Source organism: Tasmannia lanceolata, unplaced genomic scaffold (genome assembly GCF_043159265.1).
Source record: "Tasmannia lanceolata isolate RefF3 unplaced genomic scaffold, GAP_Taslan_0.1 ptg000003l, whole genome shotgun sequence".
NCBI classification, from domain to species: domain Eukaryota; kingdom Viridiplantae; phylum Streptophyta; class Magnoliopsida; order Canellales; family Winteraceae; genus Tasmannia; species Tasmannia lanceolata.
This window is the reverse complement of record NW_027518680.1, coordinates 61,811,728-61,825,553: the sequence shown is the minus strand read 5'-3', so window position 1 is coordinate 61,825,553 and position 13,826 is coordinate 61,811,728.

Here is a 13,826-nt window from a genome sequence, read left to right as displayed (position 1 = left end):
GATAGCTGTCTAATCATTCCACCATGTTGATCTGTCAAGATGCTATCTTCCCAGATCTCAATTTAGACTTGATCATGATAGCTGTCTAATCATTCCACCATGTTGATCTGTCAAGATGCTATCTTCCCAGATCCCAATTTAGGTTTGATCATGATAGCTGTCTAATCATTCCGCCATGTTGATCTGTCAAGATGCTATCTTCCTAGATCTCGATTTAGGCTTGATCATGATAGCTGTCTAATCATTCCACCATGTTGATCTGTCAAGATGCTATCTTCCCAGATCCCAATTTAGGTTTGATCATGATAGCTGTCTAATCATTCCGCCATGTTGATCTGTCAAGATGCTATCTTCCCAGATCCCAATTTAGGTTTGATCATGATAGCTGTCTAATCATTCCGCCATGTTGATCTGTCAAGATGCTATCTTCCCAGATCTCAATTTAGGCTTGATCATGATAGCTGTCTAATCATTCCACCATGTTGATCTGTCAAGATGCTATCTTCCCAGATCCCAATTTAGGTTTGATCATGATAGCTGTCTAATCATTCCGCCCTGTTGATCTGTCAAGATGCTATCTTCCCAGATCCCAATTTAGGTTTGATCATGATAACTGTCTAATCATTCCGCCCTGATCATCTGCCAAGATGCTATCTTCTCAGATCCAAATTCAGGTTTGCACATCTTCGACCTTTCGGTTCATTCGCAACCAGGTCAATCCTTTGAGTTTTGACTCATTCGCAGTCTCGCTCATATCCTCGGCCTTTCGGTTCATTCGCAACCAGGTCATAGGTTTGATCATGATAACTGTCTAATCATTCCGCCCTGATCATCTGCCAAGATGCTATCTTCTCAGATCCAAATTCAGGTTTGCATATCTTCGACCTTTCGGTTCATTCGCAACCAGGTCAATCCTTTGAGTTTTGACTCATTCGCAGTCTCGCTCATATCCTCGGCCTTTCGGTTCATTCGCAACCAGGTCATAGGTTTGATCATGATAACTGTCTAATCATTCCGCCCTGATCATCTGCCAAGATGCTATCTTCTCAGATCCAAATTCAGGTTTGCATATCTTCGACCTTTCGGTTCATTCGCAACCAGGTCAATCCTTGAGTTTTGACTCATTCGCAGTCTCGCTCATATCCTCGACCTTTCGGTTCATTCGCAACCAGGTCATAGGTTTGATCATGATAACTGTCTAATCATTCCGCCCTGATCATCTGCCAAGATGCTATCTTCTCAGATCCAAATTCAGGTTTGCATATCTTCGACCTTTCGGTTCATTCGCAACCAGGTCAATCCTTGAGTTTTGACTCATTCGCAGTCTCGCTCATAACCTCCACCTTTCGGTTCATTCGCAACCAGGTTATAGGTTTGATCATGGTAACTGTCTAATCATTCCGCCCTGATCATCTGCCAAGATGCTATCTTCTCAGATCCAAATTCAGGTTTGCATATCTTCAACCTTTCGGTTCATTCGCAACCAGGTCAATCCTTTGAGTTTTGACTCATTCGCAGTCTCGCTCATATCCTCGACCTTTTGGTTCATTCGCAACCGGGTCAAAATCTTAGGTTTCCGACTCATTCGCAGTCAGGCCTGTTTTCTAATTTCTTGACTCATTCGCAGTCAAGTTAATCTCTTTGACTTCGGTTCGTTCGCAGCCAAGTCATAATTCTGGCCTTTTGGTTCATTCGCAACCGGGTCAAAATCTCGGACTCTTCGGCACATTCGCTGCCAAGTTCTCGCTGATTTCTTGATTCATTCGCAATCAAGATAATCTCCCTGACTTCGACTCCTTCGCAGTCGAGTCAATCTTTCAATTCTTAACTCATTCACAGCTAAAACCAAATTCCAGCCTTTTGGTTCATTCGCAACCAAGCTAAAATCTTAGACTCTTCGGCTCATTCGCTGCCGAGTTTCTTGCTGATTTCTTGATTCATTCGCAATCAAGCTAATCTCCCTGACTCTGACTCATTCGCAGTCGAGTCAATCCCTCACTTTATAGTTCATTCGCAACTAGGCCAGTATCCCTGATTTGGCTCCTTTGCAGTCAAGTCAACCCTTCGCTTTTCGGTTCGCTCGCAACCAAGCAAATTTTGACCTTCCGACTCATTCGCAGTCAAGTCAATTCTCGGCTTCTGGTTCAATCGCTACCAAACCAATATCTTTCCCGGCTCTCTCGCAGCCAAATCAATCCTTTAAAGTTTTGCAAGAGAGGCTATCTCATCCATATATCCACTATTGAGTTACGAGTTCAAGAGAGGCTATCTCACCAGCGTTTGTGGAGTCAGAGTCCGGTGAAAGGCTATTTCACCATGTTATCTTTGTGAGTATCATTTTCAAAAATCCAAAAAAAAAAAAACAAAAAACAAAAAATCCAAAATTAAAAAAAAAAAAAAAAAAAAAACCCTCTGATTTTGGGCCAGTCAAAATGTGTTGTCTGTTCAGCTTTGACATTCGCGCGACAAGCACGCTTTGCCAAAGAGGGGCATCTGTAGACACCCCATTTTGACCGTGCCCTAAACCCTTCCAATTTTATGCAAAACCCCATCAAACCAATGCTTTAGGACTCCAAATTTCTCCCCAAGGTAAGTTAGGGTCCCAGCTAGGTCCCCGCAAAATTTCGTCAAAATCCGAGTACGTTTGCCTAGCGAACGAGCAGAGAAAGGACCGTAGTGTAAACCAGAAAAGGGGGGTGAATTATCCTGGAACGGTGCAGAGCAGATTTTGAATAAGACACGATTGGATGGTGCGCCCATCAATTTTTCCGCCAATAGTGCGCCCATCAATATTGGTAGTGCCAATATCACCACCCTGTTTTTATAAAATAAAAAAATAATAATAATAAAATAAAAATCGATTTTACAGAGAGAGAGAGGAGAATCGTCGGTTTCTTTTACATATATAAATATATATATATAATATAAAATAAAAACCCATCATGATTGTCCCCCTTTTTTTCTTTTCTTGAGCCCGCACCTCTCATTTGACGAACAAAAAAAAAAACAAAAAACCATCATCACTGTCCCCCTCCCTTTCCTTTTTTTCTTCATTTCCCCCTCATTTTCATCACCTACCACCCCTCTTTCGTCAAACCAGAATAATATAAAAAAAAAAAAAACCATTGGAGGAGTTCTTCTGGTCGCCAACCCTCTGCAGACAGAAAAAAAGAAAAGAAAAGAAGAAACGACAGTAGAAGAAAAACCAGAGGGGAGAGAGAGAGAGAGATCTGCAGAGGGGAGGGGGAGAGAGAGAGAGATCACCAGAGGGGAGAGAGAGAGAGAGAGAGAGAGAGGAGAGATCTGTAGAGAGAGAGAGAGGGAGAGAAAGAGAGAGAGAGAGAGTCTTCTCCTCCGGCAACCCAGCCGGAATCCGGCGAGGCCAAACCCATTTCCGACCGACCATCCACCGATCACCACCACCATCATCCGACCCTCCATCCACCACAGACCACCACCTCTTCTCCTCCGGCAACCCAACCGGATTCCGGCCACCTTCTCCGGCATCCTCCCAACCAACCACCGGAGCTCCACCGGCATCCACATCTCCTCCACCCCACCTCCAGCGGGCCCCACCTCCAGCGGGTCCCACATCAGCGGGTCCTACATCAGCGGGTCCCACATCAGCGGGCCCCACACAAGCACGACTCTGTCAATACCTTCCTGGATCTCTTGTTCCTCCTATAGCTGGCGTAAGTTCAATTTTTTTATTTTATAATTATTCATTCTTTGCACTACACGGGTCCCACATCAGCGGGTCCCACAGCGGGTCCCACATCAGTAGGTCCCACAGCGGGTCCCACATCAGCGGGTCCCACATCAGCGGGTCCCACAGCGGGTCCCACATCAGTGGGTCCCACAACGGGTCCCACAGCGGGTCCCACATCAGCGGGTCCCACATCAGCGGGTCCCACAGCGGGTCCCACATCAGTGGGTCCCACAACGGGTCCCACAGCGGGTCCCAGCGGGTCCCACATCAGCGGGTCCCACAGCGGGTCCCACATCAGTAGGTCCCACAGCGGGTCCCACATCCGTGGGTCCCACAGCGGGTCCCACAGCGGGTCCCACAGCGGGTCCCACATCAGCGGGTCCCACAGCGGGTCCCACAACAGCGGGTCCCACAGCGGGTCCCACAGCGGGTCCCACAACAGCGGGTCCCACAGCGGGTCCCACATCAGTGGGTCCCACATCGGCGGGTCCCACAGCAGGTCACACATCAGCGGGTCCCACAGCGGGTCCCACAACAGCGGGTCCCACATCAGCGGGTCCTACTATGAATAGTAGTTTTGAATAGTACTTATAAATAGTAATTATGAATAGTAGTTTTGAATAGTACTTATAAATAGTAATTATGAATAGTAGTTTTGAATAGTACCTATAAATAGTAATTATGAATAGTATTTTTGAATAGTAATCTTGTATAGTAATTATAAATAGTAATTATAACAGTCTTCAGCACAGGAGTCAGTCCTTCAGTCAGTCCAGGAATTTTTCCTGTCATCATAGGGGTTAGGATTCTGTCCATCCTCCCATCAAGTTGTGATCTTTACCCGCTCCTGCAAGGTATAGGATGCTGTCCAACCCTTGCCGAGTTATTTTCCTGTTCGTTCCCCCGCAAAGTATAGGATGATGTCCAACCTTTGCGGGATTCCAGAAGTCTCCCTACCCTTATGATGATAGGATTTTATTCTCTGATGTCAAAAAACAACAAAAAAAACATTTCAAAAATACTTGAAAACAACAAAAACATTCCAAAAACACTTGAAAATTCAAAAACATCTCAAAACAATTCAAAATCCAAAAACATTTTAAAAATCAAAAATCTCAAAAAATCTTGAGTTATTTGCAGAGTAGTTAGGAATTCAGTCCGAACTACGTTGGCTTGATCCCTTTCAACAGGGTACGTAGTGCAGCTTGGGGTCCACATCCCAGGTCCAGCCAAACCTTTAAAAATAAACATTTCAAATATTCCAAAAAAATACAAAAAAACTTCAAAACCTTTTCAAAAAAGATCTTCCCCTAGAGTTAGGAGTCTGTCCTAGATATTTAGGGTGTTTTAGAGTTAGGAGTCGGTCCTGATTTGTATTGATATGGTGTGTCCTGTCGTGTGAGTGTCCCTAGAGTTAGGAGGCCTCAAGTCGATCGGTTAGACATTTAGTCGAACCGATGGCTAGACTAGGAAGCATATAGTCAACCCATGGTTTTCCTTAGAATGCACAGCCTAGATACACATAGGATATAGGGCCCACCTGCATTAGCTTAAGGCTAATCAACTTGCATTAGTTAGGGCATATAGAGTCCTAAAAATTACAATCCACTTGAATTTAAGCAATCGCACAAAAAACTTTAAACATCAGTCGAGTCTAGTGGATCGAGTCTAGGATAGCGGTCCTAGAGTTTTAGGCATCGTAGTTTAGAATAGGGCACCGAACTACGTTGGCTCTGATTCTTCCCGAGGCCGGGATACGTAGTGCAGCTAGGATGGATGGCCATCCTGGTCCGAGTCAAGTATTGCATTAGAGTCTAGGGCTTGTCGTGTCGGGTCATGTGTCGAGTCGTGTTGTGTTGTGTGTTTTGCTGTGTTTTCTTATTTTTATGTACAGATCCTATACCTTTAGCTGTAGCATGCATGTGTTTGCCCACCAGAACTTAGACACCAATCAGGCATGTCACTCATAACCTAGCTATTCTTAGGCGACATATCTTTCATTTCTTTTGTGTGTGCTTCTTATTCGTCTCCGAGACATGCATGATTAGCTAGACGTTATCTCGGAGATATTCGTTCCCATTTCGCATGATTTTCGCCCAAAACTCTTCAAAATTAATAATAAATGGCATAAGAGACCAGGTGCTAGCACTTGGGCGAATTGGGGGCGCCTAATCCCTTCCCCATTCGTCATCAGGCACGAACCCTATTTTATATCTCTGGTTATCCGTTGCAACAGAGCACAGCATGGGATCCAGGGCCCACTTCCTTGGATGGCGACTCTTCTTTGTTTAAGGTACGCCTCGAATCTGGGCTAGTCCCCGAATCGAGAGGTATCTCACTTTACATCGCCGCTCATGCTGTGAGGGGCACTCTTTCGAGAGTTCCTTGGTGGGGCTCTCCTTCACGTGGACGATCTCCTGAGACTCGCGTGGGGGCACGTCCCTCCACGCCCGTCCCGGATCTGGGTCCACAATGCTTACGTGTACCTGCACGGGCATCACAAGGAAGCTGAGGCCTTCCTTGTTAGAGAAATAATTCTGTATCTGTTGGAAAGAAAAAACCAGTAACCAGTTTGCTTCAAGACGCGAAATCGCTTTCCTTAAGACAGATTTCGCCCCCACTAGAAGTGTGCAAAGGGGATCCGCGAACTGCCTCCAAGATACAATGAAGCCAGTAGGAATGTCCTACTAATTTGACGACGCTATGCACAAGCGGAGTCAAATTCGAAATGCCCTTAGAATCTTACAAGCCTGAGAGAATCAGTCTAATTTCTGTTACTGCAGTATAATAGTAATTAGATAAACAATAAGAAAATAGTTTAGTAAAACGAATTTTGGTGGGAGCAAGAAAGAGAGTATAATGCACTGGAAGTATTAAGAATTTGTCCAGAAATGGGTAAATTCGATTCTACCTTGAAATGGCCGGGTTCTGCAACTTTTATAGAGCCTCTGGTGACTTTTCAATGTGAAAAGCACCCCTGTATAGAGTCTTTCCAGATCGGTTTGAATTCTGGCCGTTAGATCGCGCCCATACGCGATTCAACGAACCAGATCAATCCTAGAGAGACTGTTGGGATATTTAAATTCCCGTCCTCTCATCTAACCGTTAGATGATCCATCTATGGTACAGATCGCACCCCTTAGATCCTTGACCGTTGGGGAAGGGACACAACCCAATGGATCGCACCCACTGACCGTTGGAGCACTGGGCCCGCTGGGCCGACCGTTGTGCTCGAATCAAAGCCCAACCCAATCGAACTATTCGACACTGGGCTTGGGCTTGATGGGCCTATGAACTATTCGGCCCACCCACTAGACCGATCCACAATCGTCTAGATCCAACGGTCCAGATCAAATATGGAAAAATTAAAGGCTCCAATCGCTCCTCGCTACGATGCGGCGTGCGAAGTGCAAAGTGCGCCTAAAAAAGCGCCAATAAAGCGCCCTATAGCCCATTGCCCACGCCGCGCGTGCGTGTGCGCGGACGGTGCGTTGCACCGTCCCGCGGTTCGACCCACGGCTAAGACCCCATGTGCACCTAAACAAATAAGAAGAAAGAGTGAAGCTTTATAAGCTCAACTCTTTCTTTCTTACGAGTCGGTACGTGACTATCTTTTCCCTCTACTTTACACTCTTCTCTTTCTCTTGCAAAAAGTAACTATTTCCAAAGAAAAGTTTTTCCTTTTCCAAAACACACTTAAAGAAAATATTTTTCAAAATTTTTTTTGACCAAAAACACTTGATTTTGAAAAATCTTTAACAATCCCCCACCATTTTCAAAATCCAAAAAGGTTTTCTCATCAGGCTTGGAATTTTTATGCATAAATAAAGGTATCTTTCGATTTGAACCTTTACTTAGTGAAAACACATCAAAGTTAACCGGAATTGCATAGTAGACATGTCTTTGAACTAGCGATTCTATTTGGTTAACCGAACACATCTCACACATAAGAATTTATCTCTTTAGGCAATTTCTAAAAAACCGACACATGAATTGGCCTTGTGTCTATATCTTGGTTTCATGAGTGCTCTAGAAACTAGCCAGATCTCATAGGAAGCGGCACCACTCCCACACTCACATAGGTAGACTTATCAAGAGTGCCCCTGTAACTATAACACTCCAACACTTTGTTATAAGTCTATTAAGAGCTCAAATGCTCAGCCTTTCCCTTTTATACATTACAGGTACCAAGCACTTTACCTTGGGATGGAAATATAATATATATTATAGTGCTTGCAATCACTCCATATGATGTACTTTGACTCATTGAACTCAAGACTTGATATTTATTCAAGTGTTGAGTCGAGGTTCCATCATTGGTGACTATTTGGTAATGGCTTTAACCCCATCCCTAATGATGTTTTACACACCATATCTCTCGCAAGAGCTTTAGTAAATGGATCAGCCAAATTTTGGCTTGATCTCACAAAATCAATAGTTACTACTCCATTAGTAAGTAACTCTCTCACAGTACTGTGTCTAAGTCCTATATGCCTGGACTTACCATTATAAACATGATTATATGCCCTTGATAGTGTGGCCTGACTATCACAGTGGACATAAATCGATGGCATAGGATTAGGCCATAACGGAATTTCCAATAACAAATTCCGAAGCCATTCCGCCTCTTTACAACATGCTGCCAGAGCTATAAACTCTGCTTCCATAGTGGATGTTGAAATGCATGTTTGTTTCTTAGAGGCCCAGGAGACTGCTCCCCCACCAAGGGTGAAAATCCACCCACTGGTTGATGTATGATCTATACGCTCAGTTATCCAACTAGCGTCAGTGTATCCTTCTATTACAGTTGGATACCCACCATAACATAAACCATAGTCTATAGTTTTCTTTAAATATTTTAATACTCTATAGACTGCATTCCAATGAGAGAAATTTGGATTACTGGTAAACCTACTAAGCTTACCCATAGCAAATGCTATGTCTGGCCTAGTACAGGTCATAGCATACATAAGGCTACCAATCACACTAGCATACCCTAGTTGAGAAATAGTCCTTCCAGAATTAAGATATAACTTCCCACTAGGATCAAAAGGAGTTGAAGCAGGTGAACAATCAAAATGATTGAACTTTTTAAGAACTTTTTCAATATAATGTGACTGGGTTAGAATCAAACTACTGTTATGTCTTATGATTCTTATACCCAAGATCACATCTGCTTCACCCATATCTTTCATATCAAAGTTTTGAGATAAAAATAATTTAGTACTTTGAATACATTCAAAATCTGTACTAAATATTAACATATCATCAACATATAAACATATAATAACACCACTACCACCTTTAAAGTTACTATATACACATTTATCTGACTCATGAATTCTATAACCATTAGAGACTAACACCTTATCAAATCTTTCATGCTAATGCTTAGGAGCTTGCTTTAGGCCATATAAAGATTTGACTAATTTACAGACCTTATGCTCTTGACCAGGTAAAATGAAACCTTCAAGTTGTTCCATATACACTTCTTCATCAAGTTCACCATTTAAGAATGCTGTTTTAACATCCATTTGGTGAATGTGAAGTTTGTATATGGAAGCAAGAGCAATCAAGACTCTAATGGTAGAAATCCTAGCAACGGGTGCATATGTATCAAAATAATCAATTCCGGGTTTTTGAGTAAACCCTTTGGCAACTAACCTAGCTTTAAACTTTTCTATAGTTCCATCTACTTTGATCTTCTTTTTGAAGATCCACTTACACCCAATAGGTTTAGATCCAGGAGGTAGATCAACTAAATACCAAGTCTTATTACCCATAATAGAATCCATTTCGTCATTAATTGCTTCTTTCCAAAAAGCGACATCCTGTGACTTTATGGCTTCCGTATAGGTTTGAGGGTCACTTTCTACATTTAAATCTAACATTATAGAAGATTTGAGTTTTTCTCTTGTCCCTTCTACTAGGTAAGTAATAAAGTCAGGACCAAAACTCTTTTCACTTCTATCTCTTTTACTTCTTCTTATTTCACTAGGTTCACCATCTTTTGATTGTGGTTCTAAAGAAAGTTCCACAGAAGTACTAGGCTGAACTTCTTTTGGAATTGAAGTGAACCTATTCTCATAGAAGAAGGCATCTCTAGATTCAATTATTGTATTAATTTGTAGAAAATCATTAGGTTCTATAACTAGAAACCTATATGCCTTACTATGGCTAGCATATCCTAAAAAAATACACTCTATACCCTTCTCACCTAATTTTCTTAATTTAGGTTTAGGAACTTTAACAATGGCCCTACAACCCCAAACTTTAAGATAATTCAAGTTTGGTTTTCTTTTCTTCCAAAGCTCATAAGGGGTTACATTATTCTTTTTACTTGGTACCCTATTCAATATGTAACAAGCAGTAAGTAATGCTTCACCCCAAAAACTTTTATTCAAACCAGAATTAACAAGCATAGCATTAACCATTTCAGTTAAAGTTCTATTTTTTCTTTCTGCTACACCATTTTGCTGTGGTGTATAAGGGGCAGAAGTTTCATGAACTATGCCCACTGATTCACAGAAAAGAGGGAAATGGTATTCACCACCCCTATCAGATCTAAGGCATTTAATGCATGTTTCACATTGATTTTCTACTTCTGTTTTATAAACCTTAAACTTTTCCAACACTTCATCTTTATGATTAAGTAAATATACATATCAAAATTTAGTAAAATCATCTATAAAAGTAACAAAATACTTTTTACCTCCCTTGGTAGGAGCACTATGTATATCGCATACATCGCTATGTACAAGGTCTAACAGATTAGAAGTTCTATCTACTGAGGGAAATGGTTTAGTTATTAATTTAGTTTGCATACATATTTTGCATTTATCTACTAAATCAATTTCACATTTTGGAATTAAATATAACTTAACCATATCATGCATTTTCTTAGTATTAACATGTCCTAAACGATTATGCCATAAAGATAAAGAGTCAACAACATAAGCAAAGACATTCACTGTATTGATATTGAGTTTAAACATCCCTTCATACATATATCCCTTTCCAACAAAGGTACCCTCCTTAGAAAGAATGAATTTGTCAGATTCAAATACGAGCTTGAAGCCATTCTTGTTAAGAATGCTTCCAGAAACTAAATTCTTTCGCACTTCAGGTACATGAAAGACATCGGTAAGAGTGAGGCGCTTGCCGGATGTAAATTCCAGTTCTACTTTGCCTCTTCCTTTGACTTCTGCCGTCGACGAATTGCCCATGTAAAGGACACTTCCATCTTCAACCGTTTCATAGGTCGAAAACAGATTCCTGTCTTTGCAGACATGCCTCATCGCACCCGAGTCAATCCACCAATCATTGCCATCTTCAAGAATATTTGCTTCTGAAATCATGGCCACAAACTTGTTGTTGTCTGTTGGTGTTCCCGACTTCTTATCTTTAAGAAGTCGACATTCACTCTTGTAGTGGCCTGGTTTGCCACAATTGAAACAAGCACCCTTCCTTTTCTTATTCTTATTATTCTTCTTGTCAGGGTGTTTGTTTCTCTTCCGATTGCCTTTCCCTTGTTGGTTTGGTTTATTGACATTTTCCACCAAGTGTATCTTAGAGGAAGAATTCTCATGATCTTTTTTATGATCTCTAATCCTTGACTCTTCCTCAATCCTGAGGCATAGAGCCAAGTCATCAAGAGAAATCTCCTCTTTCTTGTGTTTAAGACTTTTTCTAAATTATTTCCAACTTGGCGGAAGTTTGTCAATAATCGACGGAATTATAAAGGAATCATCAAGTAAAATGCCTTGCAAATGAATTTGACTCACCATGTGTTGGATTTCATGCAGTTGATCAATAACAGGTCTATCATCTACCATGCGATAATTCAGGAAACGACTCACAGAGAATTTTTTGCTGCTAGCATCCTCCGCCATGTACTTTGCTTCGAGTGCGTTCCAAATTTCACTTGCCGATCCCATTCCCTGATATATGTCGAACAAATTATCCGACATAGCATTGAGGATGTGCCCTTTGCAGATGTAATCATCTTGTTCCCATTTCATTCTTGCACGAGCCTGCGCTAATGTCTCATTTTCAACTATCGTCGGCCTTGGGGATGTGAGAACTTGAACAACTTTGAGCGACGTAAGGATGAAGTGCAACTTCTTATGCCATCGCTTGAAATTCCCTTTGTCAAATCGCTCAAGTTTGACAAAGTCTTGAGACATTTGACGGATTGAGTACAACGCCATTGAAGCAAAGAATAAATCTGTCTTAAGATTGTTAGAGAAATAATTTTGTATCTGTTGGAAAGAAAAAAGCAGTAACCAGTTTGCTTCAAGGCGCGAAATCACTTTCCTTAAGACAGATTTCGCCCCCACTAGAAATGTGCAAAGGGGATCCGCGAACTGCCTCCAAGATACAATGAAGCCAGTAGGAATGTCCTACTAATTTGACGACGCTATGCACAAGCGGAGTCAAATTCAAAATGCCCTTAGAATCTTACAAGCCTGAGAGAATCAGTCTAATTTCTGTTGCTGCAGTATAACAGTAATTAGATAAACAATAAGAAAATAGTTTAGTAAAACGAATTTTGGTGGGAGCAAGAAAGAGAGTATAATGCACTGGAAGTATTAAGAATTTGTCCAGAAATGGGTAAATTCGATTCTACCTTGAAATGGCCGGGTTCTGCAACTTTTATAGAGCCTCTGGTGACTTTTCAGTGTGAAAAGCACCCCTGTATAGAGTCTTTCCAGATCGGTTTGAATTCTGGCCGTTAGATCGCGCCCATACGCGATTCAACGAACCAGATCAATCCTAGAGAGACTGTTGGGATATTTAAATTCCCGTCCTCCCATCTAACCGTTAGATGATCCATCTATGGTGACCGTTGGGGAAGGGACACAACCCAATGGATCGCACCCACTGACCGTTGGAGCACTGGGCCCGCTGGGCCGACCGTTGTGCTCGAATCAAAGCCCAACCCAATCAAACTATTCGACACTGGGCTTGGGCTTGATGGGCCTATGAACTATTCGGCCCACCCACTAGACCGATCCACAATCGTCTAGATCCAACGGTCCAGATCAAATCTGGAAAAATTAAAGGCTCCAATCGCTCCTCGCTACGATGCGGCGTGCGAAGTGCAAAGTGAGCCTAAAAAAGCGCCAATAAAACGCCCTATAGCCCATTGCCCACGCCGCGCGTGCGTGTGCGCGTGCGCCGACGGTGCGTTGCACCGTCCCGCGGTTCGACCCACGGCTAAGACCCCATGTGCACCTAAACAAATAAGAAGAAAGAGTGAAGCTTTATAAGCTCAACTCTTTCTTTCTTACGAGTCGGTACGTGACTATCTTTTCCCTCTACTTTACACTCTTCTCTTTCTCTTGCAAAAAGTAACTATTTTCAAAGAAAAATTTTTCCTTTTCCAAAACACACTTAAAGAAAATATTTTCCAAAAATTGTTTTGACCAAAAACACTTGATTTTGAAAAATCTTTAACATTCCTTTCTCTGGACGAGATGGACCGAGCGGAGATGTTGGGGCGCATTCTACGACGAATGCGCCGTTTGGCTATGTGATGTTTATCTATTTTTAATTGAACCGTTTATATATGAACTATGTGTGTATATCTATATTTTGTGTGTACTAAGACCTTGGTAGAAATGTTATAAGTTATGTTTATTTTTTGTTGGTAGATCATACTATGTACGTGTTGTTTATGTGGTAGCATTTAATTTATGTATGCTTTCAGCTTTGGTGTGAATGAGGAGCATTAAGCGCTTGCCAAGAGCTATTCGTAGTTCCTTGCGTTCGTGTATTTTTCTGTTTCACTTGACAAGAGTTGTTGAGGAATTGGTATTTAATAGTGTACGTGTTGTTTGTGAAGCATGTTGATGTAATGGGATTAAGACCCATATAGATTTTTCTGTATAATCCCCAATATTTCATTTTCAGTTATGTTTGAAATGGTAATTTTCAGATGGGTCCAAGTTTTTTGCGTCTAAAGCTTCCAAAATGTCAATTTTCTTTTGGCATCCTGATTTTTTTTGTTATATTTGTTCAAGGATAGGATGATTGATAAAGAGTTATGTTTTCTGGGATTTGGATTTTGATGCAATTCAAAGGGTTTTTATTTGTTATTGATGAGGATTTTTTT